The sequence below is a fragment of the Bombyx mori genome, chromosome 14, assembly GCF_030269925.1.
Source record: "Bombyx mori chromosome 14, ASM3026992v2".
Lineage (NCBI taxonomy): Eukaryota > Metazoa > Arthropoda > Insecta > Lepidoptera > Bombycidae > Bombyx > Bombyx mori.
In genome coordinates this window covers 6,781,064-6,797,512 of record NC_085120.1, presented here as the reverse complement: position 1 = coordinate 6,797,512, position 16,449 = coordinate 6,781,064, and the positions used below count along the sequence as shown (strand labels likewise).

Below are 16,449 nucleotides of genomic sequence, written 5' to 3'. Positions count from 1 at the left end.
CTTTTAGAGTCTTGGTTCTTCCATTCTCCAGCTTAACTTTTTGGCACAAAACTTCGTCTCTGATTAAGTATTCAGTGTTTTTATTACCATTGTTCTTGATATCATTGATTAGGCTACTTAAAAAGGATCTCTGTACTGTTTCATTACTAACCAGTCTTTATCCAAAGTCAAGTTAAGGGTTTTCTGGGTAATATGGTTCTTACTAAAACAATTGACGTGTTTTAGTCTTTCTCTTTTACGATACTCGACATCAAAGTTAACATTTTGCAGAAAAGGCCACCACCGATGCACACGTGGCAGTAGTTCTTGCATATATCGAAAGGTTTTCAAAGCATTGCAGTCTGTGACAACAGTGAGCTTTCTGTCGTATAAAAAGTTACATAAAGGTTTTATGGATCTTACAACAGCCACAGTCTCCAATTCATATGAGTGATAGTTGGATCAGCATCACTTGCATCTGTATGAAGTTCAATTGGTACGCCCTCATTGAACATGGTATGAAGCAGCGCGCAGGTACGGTAATCGATTATGTTTAATCTTGTTGCTTCGTGAGAGGCAGTCCATATCCATTTCGTTCCTGATTTTTTCAATTCCCGTAGTGGTGCCATTCGGCCCAAAGTACTTAGTACAATCTTTGTAAAGTTTCTTCTACCAATCTTCCAAGCATAAGGAGGCTATCCAAGTAAATCCGAGTCGCTTCTTCTATCAGTACTTTTAGTGTATTTCTGGTATACGAACGGGGCATTATGTAGAAGTAGAGTATTTTTATTTCTACTAGTTCATTTTGTAGGGCCGCTGTTCCACAACATTATTTAAATGAAATATTCAGTTCCCCAGAGGTCACTTTGTTTGTCGAAAGCCTTTCTCTGATGATTTCACTGAATCAGATTAATTAATTGTGCGTGAGAGTAAGTCGGGACTGGACAGATTCCTTTCAAACACTTCGATGTATTCTTTCTTTGTCCCGAAAGCCACAATACAGATTTCTATGGCAGAAAAATCTGCCTCGCTCTTCCAATTCGTTTTGTTCAGTCTTTATCATGAAGGCATTAATATGTGCCTTAGTCTCAGTACTCCGTCATAGATTCACTCTTTAATGTGTTGTTCGTCAGCAATTCTTTTAAAACATCTTTCTGTAGTGTGTCGAGTCCCTTTACAGTAGGAACACTCCTTAATGGATGGTACAGGCGAATCTCTTGATGAGAAAGAAGCTCCTGATCCTGATGCTGAAAACGTTCCACGTCGAATTGCATTTTCCGGGCAATATCCAGCAAAATGACCTGTTTTTCCACAAACATGACAAGTCAAGTTGGATCTATCACGATTAAAGTTCAAACGAGGTTGCTTACTGAACTCAGTCGGTTTAGTTGGTATATTCTTTCGTTTGCGAAACGTTTTGGCTATAGCAATTAACTCCGGAACAGTATTTGACTTGCTATTGAGCAGTTCTGTCCGAATCCGTTCATCTCCAATGCTCCCAATGACAAATTCTACTGCATCCTGTTCCGTTGGATGAGGTTTTACTATCCTTTTGAACATACGCCACACGTTTGAAATAAAATCTTGAATGTTTTCTGCCTCGTCAATGGTGTAATTTCTATAACTCAGAATATCTGCAAAGTACCTGGATTCGGGTTCGAAAGTTTGCAACATGTCATCCCGCATTTCCGTCCAGGTTGTTGTCCTTAGGAGGCTACTATCTGCCCATGTCTTTGCACGACCTTTTAATACACTTGCTGCTTTTAATCGTACCTCATGATCTCGAAGTCCATATTCTGCTTGAGTACGTGTAATAAGATCTACCCAATCGTGTACATCGGTACTAGAATCGGGGTCATATGTAGGAAAATAAACGTCGGCAATGCGCACTCGCGTATTTTCTTCTGATTTCATGGTGCCGATCATTTCAGTCAAGGTTACGCGATGATCGTAAGACAGTTGAGTCATCATATCGTTCATCGTGGTTTTAAATGCGTCTGCCATAGCTTGAATTACGTCATTAGGCCGTTGTTCGTCACGTGGTGTTCCCTCTTCTGATGTTGGAGTATTTCCACTTTCGGGTAGCGACATGGTAAGCGGGTGGTCTTCGTAAATCAATAAAACCAGAAATGTTAACTCAGAGCGTATATTACGCAGGAGCGTTCTGTCTGATACGGTGACTCGCTCGCTTCCGAGCTAAGGATTGTACAGCAGCTCTTTTTATAGTCAGCCAGTGTGCCGGCAACTCGCGCCATCAAAGGGTGCCGCTGCGGTATGTGATCCAAGCCGCCCGCCGCGAACGTTGAAGTGTGCCGGCGACCCGCACCATCAAAGGGTGCCGCTGCGGTGTGTGTTCCAAGCCGACCGCCACGAACGTTGCAAGTGTACCGGTGACCGGAGCCGTCAAAGGGTGCCGGTGCGCTCTGTGATTCAAGCCGCCTGCCGTTGATCGTTGCAAATATGCCGGTGACCCGAGCCATCAAAGGGTGCCGACGCCCTCTGTGATCCAAGCCGCCTGCCGTCGACCGTTGCAGGTGTGCCGGCGGCGCTCGCTGACAAAGGGTGCGGATGCGCTTTGTGATCTAAGCCGCGCGCCGACATATTTATTATTTGGTAAGTAATTTTAAAACTAATTTCGAATCTCATTTTACAAAAGTATAATTTTTGTTTTATAATATTAGTGTTTGTTTACTTTAATTAAAACTGTTTTTACGATTATCGAGTCCGTGACCAAATCAGTCGGACCATGAAAACTGTAAAGTTATTGAAACGTCGTTAATAATATAGTGGCGAGATTAAAACCGTAAAAGTAGTTTTAATTATGTTTACCATTTGCGAAAACCAAACAAAATACTATAGTATACTTTACTCTACAGAACCAAACATAGGAAGCGTCCCTATTTGTTTATCACAGTTATAAATTCATGAAACAATCTACCGAGATACTAGATCGACTGTTTTAATTATATTTTCTTAAATTTTATGATCAATTAAAATATAAAAGATGCTCCATTGATAAAATAGAATCTCTTCCAATTACCAAGACAGGTTTTTTAACAAACAATTTTGATTGGTTAAAATAATGTTCTTGATATTTTTGAAGGCGAAAATATACGGTTTTTTAATTTAGGTGTCTTCTTGCTGTCTTTCTAGTGAAATTTCTTTAACGATATTTTTAGGATTTTATTATTAATTACTAATAAACTGCTAATTTTAATTATATTTTTAATTATAATCAATTATCTTCCACAAATCGGAGCGGAATAAATTAAGCAAATGCATTCGTGGCGTAATGCGGGCTGCTTATCTAACACTATACAAGTCGATCTATGTTATGTATGAATTAACTCTCAAAATTCACATAGTATCGAATTGTTGTTAGGTCTCCTTCGGAGGCGCTCGGGCAGTTGTTAGCAAATCCCACCCCTCTTGGCTGAGCCTTTGCTCGCCCACCTGTCCTGGTGAAACTGGAAAGGCCTTCGGGCCACCAGTAAACTTTCAACCATAAAAAAAAAAAAAAGTATCGAATTGTACCGTAAATAGTGTGACGGATTATGATCTCGACGCATATCTTTCAATTAGACGAACGACAAAATCCAGTCTTGCGTTGGACATCTTGACGAGGGACAAAATGAACTTCATGTTCGACCTCTGAGCTTGACAGTTTATTGACCTTTATAAATATAACAACGGGCAGCCGTTGTAACTATACTTGAGACCTAAGAACTTATATCTCAAGGTGGGTGGCGCATTTACGTTGTAGATATCTATGGGCTCCAGTAACCACTTAACATCAGGCGGACTGTGAGCTTGTCCACCCATCTAAGCAATAAAAAATATATATATAAACACAAAAAAAATTGTCACTATTTATTTCGATCAAATTTACTTCATGCTGAAATTATTTTCAATTTAATTGACATATTTCAACGCGAAACATTATTTTAAATCCACGAACACGAAAATTATAGTCTAATTATGAATTTGAAACTAGCCGTAATAGTAATTTTAGTAATTTATTACAAAATACAATATTTAATAATGTAACAGTTTTGAGTATACTGAGTATACAATTTTTATTACTGTAATTTTACATTCAGATTACCGTATAATAAAAAGATTAAAGAAATCGAAATGAAAAATTGCATTCAGAACGACGGTCCAACAACAACTATAATGTGTCGAATTGCTGCAATTACCCGTCGAGTTTCTCCGCGTGCGGTCGTATCAGAATAACACGAGAAAAATAATAATAATATAATAAAAAAAAAACAGTTTCACATAATTACGAGCGTATGTGAATGAGGCATGAGATATCGCAGGTGCCGATGTAGGTTGTCCCAGATGTGTGGAGGTTACATAATGCTCCGGTGTAACGCGACACGGTTCCGATAGCGTGCCGCGTGGACATACTATTATATCGATGAGTTTTTTCCATTAAATGCCAAACGCGTGTTTCGTGAATATGATTTTAGATAAAAATAAAATGGCGGTAGTGCATATTGCGAGCCCGTACTGTTTTCTACTGGTGGTAGGACCTCTTGTGAGTCCGCGCGGGTGGGTACCACCACCCTGTCTATTTCTGCCGTGAAGCAGTAATGCGTTTCGGTTTGAAGGGTGGGGCAGCCGTTGTAACTATACTTGAGACCTTAAAACTTATATCTCAACGTGGGTGGCGCATTTACGTGGTCTATGAGCTCCAGTAACAACTTAACACCAGGTGGACTGTGAGCTCGTCCATCCATCTAAGCAATAAAAAAAAATTAAAAAAGTACGAAAGTATAGTAGCTTGCAACTCCGGCCTAAATTTTCAAGTTTTTCCAAATACATTCTTCTGTAGCCGCCTTACGTCAATTAGACAGTAAACTTCAAGACGACGCTTGAAAGGCAAACGTGACTAAGCGACAATAACTGCTTTGTACATTAATGATAGGCAATAACCATATTCGATGCGCAAAAAATATATATTTCTAGGTCTATTAAAATAATTTCAATCCTACAGATACTAGCTAGATTCTACTACAGCTAGATTCGTTAAAATAAATTTTGTTATCAGGTATTTCAACTTTAAATTAGTCTACTGTAAAGTTCACGCATTGTCGCTTAGTCACGTTTGCCTTTCGAGCGTCGAAGAGCAATAAACATACAATATATAATCTCTCTCAATGTTTCGACATATTATTTACTTTCATTTAAAACAAGCGCGCAAAAAAACGGTAAAATAACTCTTAATCGCTTTAATACACATTACATTTGAATTACAAACATTGAAACCTCAAATTCTATGTAACGGCAGTTGTTTTTACGAGCGGAGTCGAACGTATAGTCACTGTATACACGATAGTATAAGATTACCGCTGACCATTCACAATTGGAGATTTGGTATTTTAATTCGACTACGTGAAAGTTATTGCTTAACTTGACAGGAATGTTTCATACATTTTAGATTATCTATATATACATATATAAAAATGAATTGCTGTTCGCTAAAACTCGAGAACGGCTGGACCGATTTGGCTAATTTTGATCTTGAATTATTTGTAAAAGTCCAGAGAAGGTTTAAAAGGTAAATAAATATGAAAATGCTCGGAATTAAATAAAAATAACAATTTTGTTTTTCCTTTAATGTGTTCCCCGTCGGACGAATTCCTTTTGTTTGTTTTAAGTTTATTTTATACAAAAGTCAGGTCTTTTATTTATCGATTGAGGCACTACGAAGTACCGGGTCAGCTAGTATTATAATAAATTTATAGATGTGTTAATTATCTGTCTATGATAACATTATCTAATGTGAATTGTATTTGAGTTTAATTCACTTTTAAATAATTGAACGTATTAGAAAATTCGAAACCTTTTACTTTTATTAAAAGTGTATAGTATCACATTTTGTCTTTTCTATTCATTCGTAGTCAAAATGAGATCAGGGACCAAGCGTGTTTCGTGTTTTGGTAGATAAAGTTTTTTTTTTTCTCGTTTGTAAATCGATTCAAACCAAATAGTAGTCCAATGCGTAGTTTCTTTTGAGCGTTCAAAATAATTTTAAATTGACACTAAATCTACCCTCCGACTCTCATTATTAATCAAACACTCATAAGAAACTCTTATTTACAAATACATAGTATAATCTCAAGAGAGTCGATTAACTATTAAGTTCGTATTCGTAATAAAGGACCTACGAAAATTTCCAGTAATTCAAAAAATTTCAAACAGGTTTTTTTTTTCTCTTACCTCAGCTGATAGCCTTGAGAGGCTATTTCAGCGTAACCTTAACTAGTAGGTGAGCTCACGGGGCTCAAACCGGAGTGATGCTAGCACTGACCCTAGCAAGAGCAGTGCTTCGCAAAATCTACCACCGGATCGGAAACGCGACCCACTGAGAAGATCCGGCGAGAAACTCAGTGGGCTGTGTCTATGGGTTAATTCGCTCGTCGAGTCCTTCGTCGCAAGCGACGGGTTCGACGAAGACGGTGACCGGGTCAAATAGGAGTCCAACGCTTGAAGAATTCAGAACCGACTAGCTATAGTTTCCCAAAGCATAGCTAACTCTAAATGGCTTAGACACACTTAGTAAGGTCACAAATAATTTATAAAATTACTTTATTATATAGAATGTAAAAGGAGACGTGATGCGGAGCAAAATTGACGATAAGAACCGATAAAACATAATCACACTTTACGATTGTGTCAAACGTGACATCTTTATCATATCGCATTCGTGTTGCGAAGAAAACATTTTTGACGCACTCAACAAATTACAGAAATATCTTCGGAGTACACTTTTTTTTTGATCTTCGTATATTTATTTTTGGCTCTGTATAATTTAATGCAAAACTCTTTCTGAATAAACACGGTTTCTTTGTGTATTGGTTATTTTTAGAAAGATCTTAAAGATGTTAAGATAAAAAAAGTGTAGGAAAATTTTGTTGAATTTAAAATGTTAACATAGTGTTGGCTTTTGTTTCAACGTTGTTTGAAATACATTAACATAAACTTTTATAAGGTATCCGTGTACTTAGTGGAAACAATGCACGAATAAACTAAGAAAATTTTATCTCCCGCCAACTTATAAATATATAAAGGATTTTTTAAGAGACAAGATTGCTCATCATTTGAGTGATATTTTAAATGAATTTACGACTCATACATGATAATTACGATAGTTGCGTTGGGACAAAGGTCCATAAAGGCGCTCTTTAACAGGTTTCATAAAAATTATAACTATAAACTGTAACTGAAATGTTGAAATTATTTATACTTAACTTTGATAATTCTTTTTTAATCTAATCATACTTACATACAAATTTAAACAATAGAATAGATTACAAAAAAATAACAAGAAATTATGTTTCCACAGCGACAGTATTTAATTATAATAGTATCACATTTCCAATATAATAAATTAAAAAAGAAAATAAAATAATTCCAGTGTTCGAGTATAAAAAAAATACAAAATATTTGTCATTCCATTTCATGTTTATTTATTTATTGAATAGATGGATGGACGCGCTCACAGCCCACCTGGTGTTAAGTGGTTACTGGAGGCCACAGACATATACAACTTAAATGCCAACTTAAATCTGAGCAGAAATAGGCAGGGTGGCGGTACCTACCATGCGGACTCAGAAGTCGTCCTACGACCAGTAAAAATTTCCATTACAGCCAGTATAGTAGCCGCGTTCCATCTTATAAAGATCACGAGAGTAAACATGTAACGCAAGGCGCAATTCAATTTATTATTATTATTATTTACATATGTTTCCCCTTTCTCAGTTCAGTCTGTCGACAGAGCCGGTGGAACTGTATATACGGGCTTTTGGCCAAGTAATATACATTAGTTATGAGTTAATAATTATGCTAGTTTTTATTGCGTGTAGTAAGTTTGGTTTTCTTCAAGCTGCATAAACTTTCTCACTATTCTGCATGTATTTAGGATAGCTGCCTTTTGTAGTGAAATAAATATGTTATCTTTTAAATCTAGAAGCTTTAAGCTGTTGTGGATGTGGTTTGGGACAACTCCAGTGGTTGAGATTATTATTGGGACTATGTATGCTTTTTTCTGTTTCCAAATTCTAACTATTTCTTCTTTAAGTTCTGTGTATTTTGTCATCTTTTCTGTAAACGTTTTTTGAATGTTGTGGGTATTCGGGACTGCAATGTCAATAATGTAGGTGACTTTATTGTTTTTATCTTGTAAAGTGATATCCGGTCTATTGTAGTGAATCGTCCTATCGGTAAGAATAGCGCGATCATAATAAAGTTTACAGGAGTCATTTTCAAGAACGGTTTGTGGTTTATAATTGTAGTACGGTGTGTTTATATTTTGTATCAATTTATGTTTGAGAGCCAGTTGTTGATGGATAATATTAGCAAGTTGGTTGTGTCTGTGAGTGTAATCTGTCTGTGTAAGGGTTGAACATGCTCCAGTTATGTGCTGTATTGTTTCTGGCTGGGTGTTGCATTTGCGGCATTTATCGTCTCTAATAGTGGGATCTTTAATAATATATTTTCTGTAATTTTTTGTGTTTATTACTTGGTCCTGTATGGCAATTAAAAATCCTTCCGTTTCGGGGAACAGACTTCCTGTTTTGAGCCACATGTTTGATGCCTTGCTGTCTATGTGAGATTGGCTTAGGTCATGAGGGTGTCGTCCATGTAGCGCTTTTTTCTTCCAGTTTTCTTCCATGTCTTTTTGTGGGTTTCTATTTCTTAGGTTTTCTGTATTATCTATTAGTTCTTTTTGTTTGAGATTTAGCGGTGTGTAGTTGTTATCATTTTGTGCTATGGCTCTGTGAATTTCACTTAAATCTGATTTTATGTAGAAAAATGTTTTTAAGCTGTGTATTTGTTTACGCCATAGATGCCAAATATCTATCATGCCTCTACCCCCGTCTTGTCTTTTAATTGTCAATCTTTCTATTGCAGATTTTGGATGAAGATTATTGTGTTTTGTTAATGTAGTCCTTGTTATGCGTTCTATTTGTTCTATGTCAGTTTTGCTCCATTTTATTATTCCAAATGAGTAGGTTAGAATGGGTATTGCATAGGTGTTCAGTGCTTTTATAAGATGTTTTCCAGATAATTTCGTTTTGCAAATGGCATTGATACGTTTTTTGTACTCTGAAGTTAATGATTGCTTTATTGTTATATGATCGAGTCCTTTGAGCTGCTGAAAGCCCAGATATTTATAAAGGTCACTTGGTTCCATCGCCGTTATTGTGTTTGTGTCATCTATTGTATAATCACCGGGTTGGACTTTTCCTTTTATTATATGTACGGTTTTACATTTATCAAGTCCAAATTGCATACTGATGTCGTTGCTGAATATCGTGGTAGTATCTATTAACTTTTTCATTTCTTTGTCATTTTTTGCGTATAATTTAATGTCGTCCATATAAATCAGGTGTGATATTATTGTTTCGGTGTTATCTTGTTGTTTAATGCGGTATCCCGCCCGGTCATTATGCAATTGATGGGATAGTGGGTTCAAGGCGAGGCAAAACCACAAAGGGCTGAGAGAATCACCTTGGTAAATACCCTTTTTTATGGCTATTTGTCGTGTTGTTACAAAATTAGGAGGGTTTTTTAATTTAAGTGTGGTTTGCCAATGTGTCATGATATTGCGTAGGAAGCTTATTATTATAGGGTTAATTTTGTAGATTTCTAGGACTTGGATCAGCCATGAATGTGGGATGCTATCAAAAGCTTTTTTGTAGTCAATATATGTACAGTGTAAATTTCTATTTTTTGTGGTGGCGTGTTTCATGATGGTTGAGTCTATAATTAGCTGTTCCTTGCAGCCCATGTGGCCTCGTCTACACCCTTTCTGTTCTTCAGCTAAGATATTATTGCGTTCTATATGTGAATTTATTTTCTTTGTAATAATTGTTGTTAAAATTTTGTAAATAGTCGGAAGGCATGTAATTGGTCGATATTGGGATGCTTCTATAGAGAAGTCAACTTTTGGTATCATATAAGTGATTCCTGTCGCTATGAATTCGGGAATACTTTGATTTCCAGAGATAATATCTGTTAGATTTTTGGCTATTGTTTTGTGTAAGCAAATTAGTTTTTTAAACCAAAAATTATGGATTTTATCTATACCTGGGGATTTCCAGTTATGTAGTCTAGCTGTTATAGTAGTTATTTCTTCCTCTGTCACGTCATCAAATTGCATTTCTTCTATTGTATCCCATCTTTCTTTTTCTTCAGTAATCCAATTTGCTTTGTCATTATGTTTTGCACTATTTTCCCATAACCTAGCCCAATACATTTCCAATTGTTCTGCTGTTGGTATATCTATATTACTATTGTCTCGATCAGTTTTCGGCTTTATTAGGTTTCTGTAGAATAGTTTTTCATTTGTTAGAAATATAGTGTTCTCATTCTTTCGTTTCTGTGAGTTGTTATATCTTTTTAGTCTGTGGGCTTTTAGAGCTAATTTTTGTTTCAGTGTGTCTAAAAATTCTTGAGATTTTTTATTGCCATTTTCGTGTGATGTGTGTATTTTAGTGTTTTTAAATATTTGTTCAACGCTTTGGACTACTTTTTTAGATCTATTATTATTTATGTATTGGGTCAGTTTACCAATATCTGCTCTCAATTTTGCTATATCCTTCTCCAATCTTTGTTGCCACGGTGGTTTGAAGTTTTTTTTATGTCTCGCGTTTCCTTCTATTGCTATAATTTTATATTTTAGTTGTTCCGAAATAGTTACGGCGGTGCAATATGTTAATGTATGTACATCTGATAGTTGTGTGTCTGGTGAGATGTAATCTACAAGTATGTCATTATTAAATAGACGTATCAGTTCATTTAGCTTAGAGCTATATTTAAGTTTAGGCAATGGCGGCCTTGCTTTAGGGTCCATGCCTGAGTACATTGTTAAATTCGTTTCAAATTTATCTTTAACTTCTTGTGTCTGTGTTGCCCCTTCTGTGGGGTTAGTATTTAAAATATCGACTTCATTTTCTAACAGCAGAGTTATTGATTCGGTTTGAGTGGATGAATGAGAGGTCTGCGTGCTAGAGATAATATTTGTATGTTGCTGTGTTTTCTTCGTTAAAATAGTTTGTGGAGTAAGTGTCGTATATTCGTGTGAATATGTTTCTGAATTTAATTTTTCATTTTCAACATTATTGGTTTGTTCGTCTTCGAGCTGTTTTCTCACTTCCTCTTTTAGTCGGTCTAGGGTTTCTTGAGATAGTAGTTTATTTCTTTCTATTGCCCTTTTTTGGTCAGATATTCTTTGCTGTGAAATTATTACATTAGGGTATTTTAGTGAAAAATGTTCATGCAGCTTTTTTCTGTAAATAGTCAGATCAGTTTCTAATTTAGTGACGTAGTAGTAGGTGCGCATGATAAATAGGTTTACTTCTCTGCTCCATTTCATGCGCACCCTTGTTTTGCCAGTTTTGGTGGACGCAGGTAAAAAGGCATTCGCCCCCTGCGCAACATCCATAGTCGACGTTGGTGAGCCTCTATGACCCGAGGATGATGGTGATGATTGTACCGAGGGGTTGTATGAACCGGTACTCGGGCTGTAAGGTTCACATGGGCTATTGCTCCTACTTTCTACATCGTGATTTCTGTTGGCGGCTGTAGCATTTTCGGGTTGTAAATCCCCGGCGAGAGCCCGCCTGCTCAACTCTCCGCCGCTGACGGATCCTATGCTGGAACACCCAGCGCCAGCTCCAGGTGTGCCCCGGCGATCGCCCCCGGGAAGCGGCCCTCTCAATTTTCTTTTTAGTCTTGTCTCCATATTAATGGGTTACCTTTACCTTGTTAGCCGCGTAAGTTTCGATAGTACGCGTTTCCGCTCCCCACGTGGACAGATGTTCGCCTCGGACGTAAGGTAGGATTTTAGGGAGCTTATTATTATTATTATTATTATTATTATTATTATTATTATTCAATACAAAGTTACATTATTAATTATTCTTTGTCCTTATTTTTGTTGGGTTTCAGTCACAGTGAAGTCTTTAGAGTGTAACAAACCGCCTCGAGCAATTATCAAATTCAGCACGAACCGATGTTCTACAAAGAGTCGAGGGCATACGGTTGGTCGCACTCCAGACGAGTGAGTACGTTTAAAGTACCAATGGGGCGTTCTCTTTGTAGGAACGACAATCACTTTATGATCTTTTTTTTTTTTTTTATTGCTTCGATGGGTGGACGAGCTCAGAGCCTATTTGGTGTTAGGTGGTTACTGGAGCCCATAGACATCTACGACGTAAATGCGCCACCCACCTTGAGATATAGTTCTAAGGTCTCAAGTATAGTTATAACGGCTGCCCCGCCTTTCAAACCGAAACGCATTACTGCTTCACGGCAGAAATAGGGCAGGGCGGTGGTACCTACCCACGCGGACTCACAGAGTCCTACCACCAGTAATTATGCAAATTATAATTTTGCGGGTTTGATTTTTATTACACGATGTTGTTCCTTCACCGTGGAAGTCAATCGTGAACATTTGTTGAATATGTATTTCATTAGAAAAATTGGTGAAAAATTGGCCTGGGACTCGAACACTGGTGCATCGCTCAACACGAATGCACTGGACGTCTTATCCTTTAGGCCACGACGACTTAGTACTGTTTAGTAAAAGAAGCTTCGTTTATTATGGCAATTGTTATTCTCAAGAATACTCAAAGCTATAATAGGGCAATGCATCCAATTCCGAAAACTCTCATTGCTATTTAACGAACGACAATTTAATTCAATCATTTACATTTTTCAATAATTTCATGACAATGACTTGTTCTGTTTTGTTTTGACATGTCTTGGACAGCAATTAGTTACGGTTGTGGATACATAGAGAAGCTCATACAAATGTATCTGTTTATGAATGGCCTTTTGAGTTGCGGTCACAGTTTGTGTCACGGCTGTACTGACAGAGCACGCGAAGGCAACGCTCAGATCAATACGAACGCTAGCCATTCCAATTGGAATGTAAATAACAAAGTCCGGGAAATGTTTTCTGAACAATTCATTTGCCGTTTCGAAGATCGAGTATTATATCACGTTAATTCGAACGCTTTTAACCTATAAGTTATGCAGCCGGAATGCCGCAAGCGTGATCGAAAAACCGTATAAATGATCTGTCGATTATCAGAAGTTTTCTGCATTTTCAGTCATTTTCGGTTCGGCCTGTGAGATTGGGAGCGTATTTCAACTCTAACTAGACTTCATTACCGTTTTACCGTGTCGCTAATGAAGACGTAGTGTGTTTATTTCCTGATTCGTCCGGCGTTAAACACCTGGACTGTGTAATTAATTGCAAAGGGCGATTTTTATCGAACAGAATTTCTTACATTACACTAGACTTTAATGTTTAGCATCCTCATATATCGTTGCGTTAACACGATTGATTCCGGTCACCGTCCTCGTCGAACCCGTTGCTTGCTACGAAGGGCTCAACGAGCGAATTAACCCATAGGCACAGCCCACTGAGTTTCTTGCCGGATCTTCTCAGTGGGTCGCGTTTCCGATCCGGTGGTAGATTCTGTGAAGCACTGCTCTTGCTAGGGTCAGTGTTAGCATCACTCCGGTTTGAGCCCCGTGAGCTCACCTACTAGTTAAGGTTACGCTGAAATAGCCTCTCAAGGCTACCAGCTTAGGTAGGAGAAAAAAAAACGATTGAAAGATTCAAGGATTGATGTAATGGAATATTGTCCATTTATTTATATCACGTGAGACTGTAGAGGTGTTGACTAAATCAATATTTGAACTACTACAATTATCGTTGTTTGTTGGCTAATTGTTTTTTTAATTTTTTTTTTAATTATCATTGTAGACGTGCATAAGACGCATTTGTTGCTGAGTGGTCATGGACATCTGCAATATCAGAGGAAAAACCACGCCGCTATATACTGACTACTCGCCTGTTCTTGATACAACAAAAGAACAATGAATTTAACAGTTGTGTAGCAAGGTCACAGTAGGTCACCATAGCAATGGTGACCTACTGTGACCTTTCAATATATTCATTTAAATTAAATTATATTTAAATTACATTACACGGTATTACAAAAGTAATTTGTAACTATGCATTTCTCGACGTCAAATTTACGGCATAAAAGAAAAAATTGTACTGTATAATTATCTAGTGTTGTGAATTCCAGTTAGGAGAATTTTAATGTTGACCTTGAACTTTCTTGAGAATGTGCTCTCTGTGATCTTTGTTTAAGATAATATTGTTTGAAATGGTCACAATGTAAGCACGTGAGTGCATGAGCACTAGCGATATCATAGACGTCTCCAATTGTGAAATGTCCCAAACTCGAGACGTAATCAATAGTTTGAATTTCAAAATTATAATTTAATATGACAATGTATGTTATCGTGATATAATAAATTTGAAATAATCATAATCATAAATCATATATTTTTCTTTTATAACCGGTTGTCTGGAAGAGATTGCTAAAGATAACGATACACAGCCAATTGTTCTGTTTCGTTTTATTGCATGTTTTAAATAATTGAAGTTTAGTAAGTCACTGAAAGACGTAAAAATCAAGACGCATAACCTTTATTCGGCTATGGAGATAATTGTTTTGAACAAGATTTAGAGAGTAACTTTAATCCTTGTGACATTAGGGGAAAGTTAAAGAAATTAATTTATCAAACAGTTAAAATACTTATCTTCCGGTAAAAGATCTTTTTGTTTTAAGAGAGGTCACAGAGCTATGAAAATGTGAAACACATTTAGAATATAAAACGGAAATAGCGTGGGTCGACTGTGTCCCATTGAGAAAATCGTTTTGGATAAGATTCCGAAAATATCTTTGAATGCTATGACGTCAATGCTCTACAAAAGGGAAGGGCAGGTCTGTATTAAGACTATATACGTGGGATAACAGTACAAAAAAAAACAAATTTGACAATGACAAAAATATCAATCCAAAAAACTGCAAAGCTGACGAGAAACATAAAACTATTTGTATTTTTACACTTATATTTATTCTCTAAAGCGATATTATAGTATAATAATGTGCTTTTAAGCAGATGTTTGTCTGCTCGTTTGTGTAGTTTCTTTACACCGGCTAAACAAAATTCCACATGTTTTTCAGATGTATTTAGATGAGATTGGATTAACATTTAGTCTTTGTTCCATCGAATTAGATCGACGAATAAATACATTATTCGTATATTAAATTACAGGCTTATTTATTATTATTTTAAAAAATTGCGTACCTGCTTAAATGAGTGTAGCTATTAAGAGCGTAGGTTAAACAGATGCTCCGATCTATTTATTTACGTAGCACGGTTTTGGTGAAAACAATTTTTACACGAGAGGAAAGAAATAAACTTGATTTCGCTCTTCGTGAAATAGTTTCAAGAGTTCAATAGCGATTCGGGAATTTAGTGGAATTTCTTCTAAGAAGAGATAGAAAGATCAGATACGGTTAGTCATTCAAATTTTAACATCAAATATTTAAACAACCGGAATGTGAGTCAGTATTTCAAAACGTAAATAATTTAATGATATGCTCAGATTTCATGTTTATATGGTTCAACAAGATGTGACAAAGTCATTAGCGTATTTTATTTTAAAGAAAACGAATAAATTTAAAAAGCTGTTCTTTAAAGGCATTCATTTATGAACAAACGTGCCTGATAAAATCAGTTAAAACTGTACTGATATTTTCATAATTTTATGAACATATAATTGCAAACAAAACAGTTGAAGTTTCAGTACGTGTAAATAATTAGTGTCATCGATTTAGCCTCCAGCTGGAAACTGTAAAGTCAAAGAACTCTGTAGGGCCAAAGGATCGATAGCAGACGAGACGGTAAATTTCTTACAATATACGTTTCACAAATTATTATGTGTTTAAAAAAGATCAATTTTTTTTTATTTTATTAAGAAAATATTCGGGAACAAACTACATAGGGTCGGGTCTTAGGGCCCCAACTCAAGATTCTCTACATCATGGAAAGTAGACGTTGAAACATACTCATTTACCTGTGTATATTTATTTAGTCATGTATATATAAACTGGGTGTTGTGTAAATTTCATAAGTAGGTACGCGAATTCTGGAAATTCTCTGCGTTTTTTTTTTAAATCATGACACGGAGCTGACCTAAACAGACGATCGCGTCATGAACGCGTTTCTTTGAAACATCGATAAGTCATCAAAACCGTAACTTTCGTTTTCAACATCAGCACTTACTGTCTGTGGAATTCTAAGTAATATTTCTGTTAGTTTTAATTACGTAATACAATTATCTTTATAAGAAGAAGAAGATTGATTACAAAACGAAAACCTTCATCTCTTCAAATCGTAATTGTTCTAAATGTGATTATAAATATTTATGTGATGACTAATTATGAGATGAAATAAGCTATTTTTTATTATTGCTGGAAAATTTTCATAGCTCAAGTAAATGATAAAAACACAAACAATAATTATTATAATGACACGAATGACCGAGACCAATTGTCTGGTTTTAAATGTTTTAATTACATT

The 16,449-nt window shown here is 36.2% G+C and overlaps 1 protein-coding gene across 8 annotated transcripts in view; it reads right to left on the bottom strand.

Moving 5' to 3' along the window:
* LOC101742433 (protein kinase C and casein kinase substrate in neurons protein 1) overlaps window positions 1–16,449 on the bottom strand; it is a 104,283-nt gene that overhangs the window by 20,971 nt on the left and 66,863 nt on the right. The gene's annotated exons all lie outside the window — the stretch shown is intronic.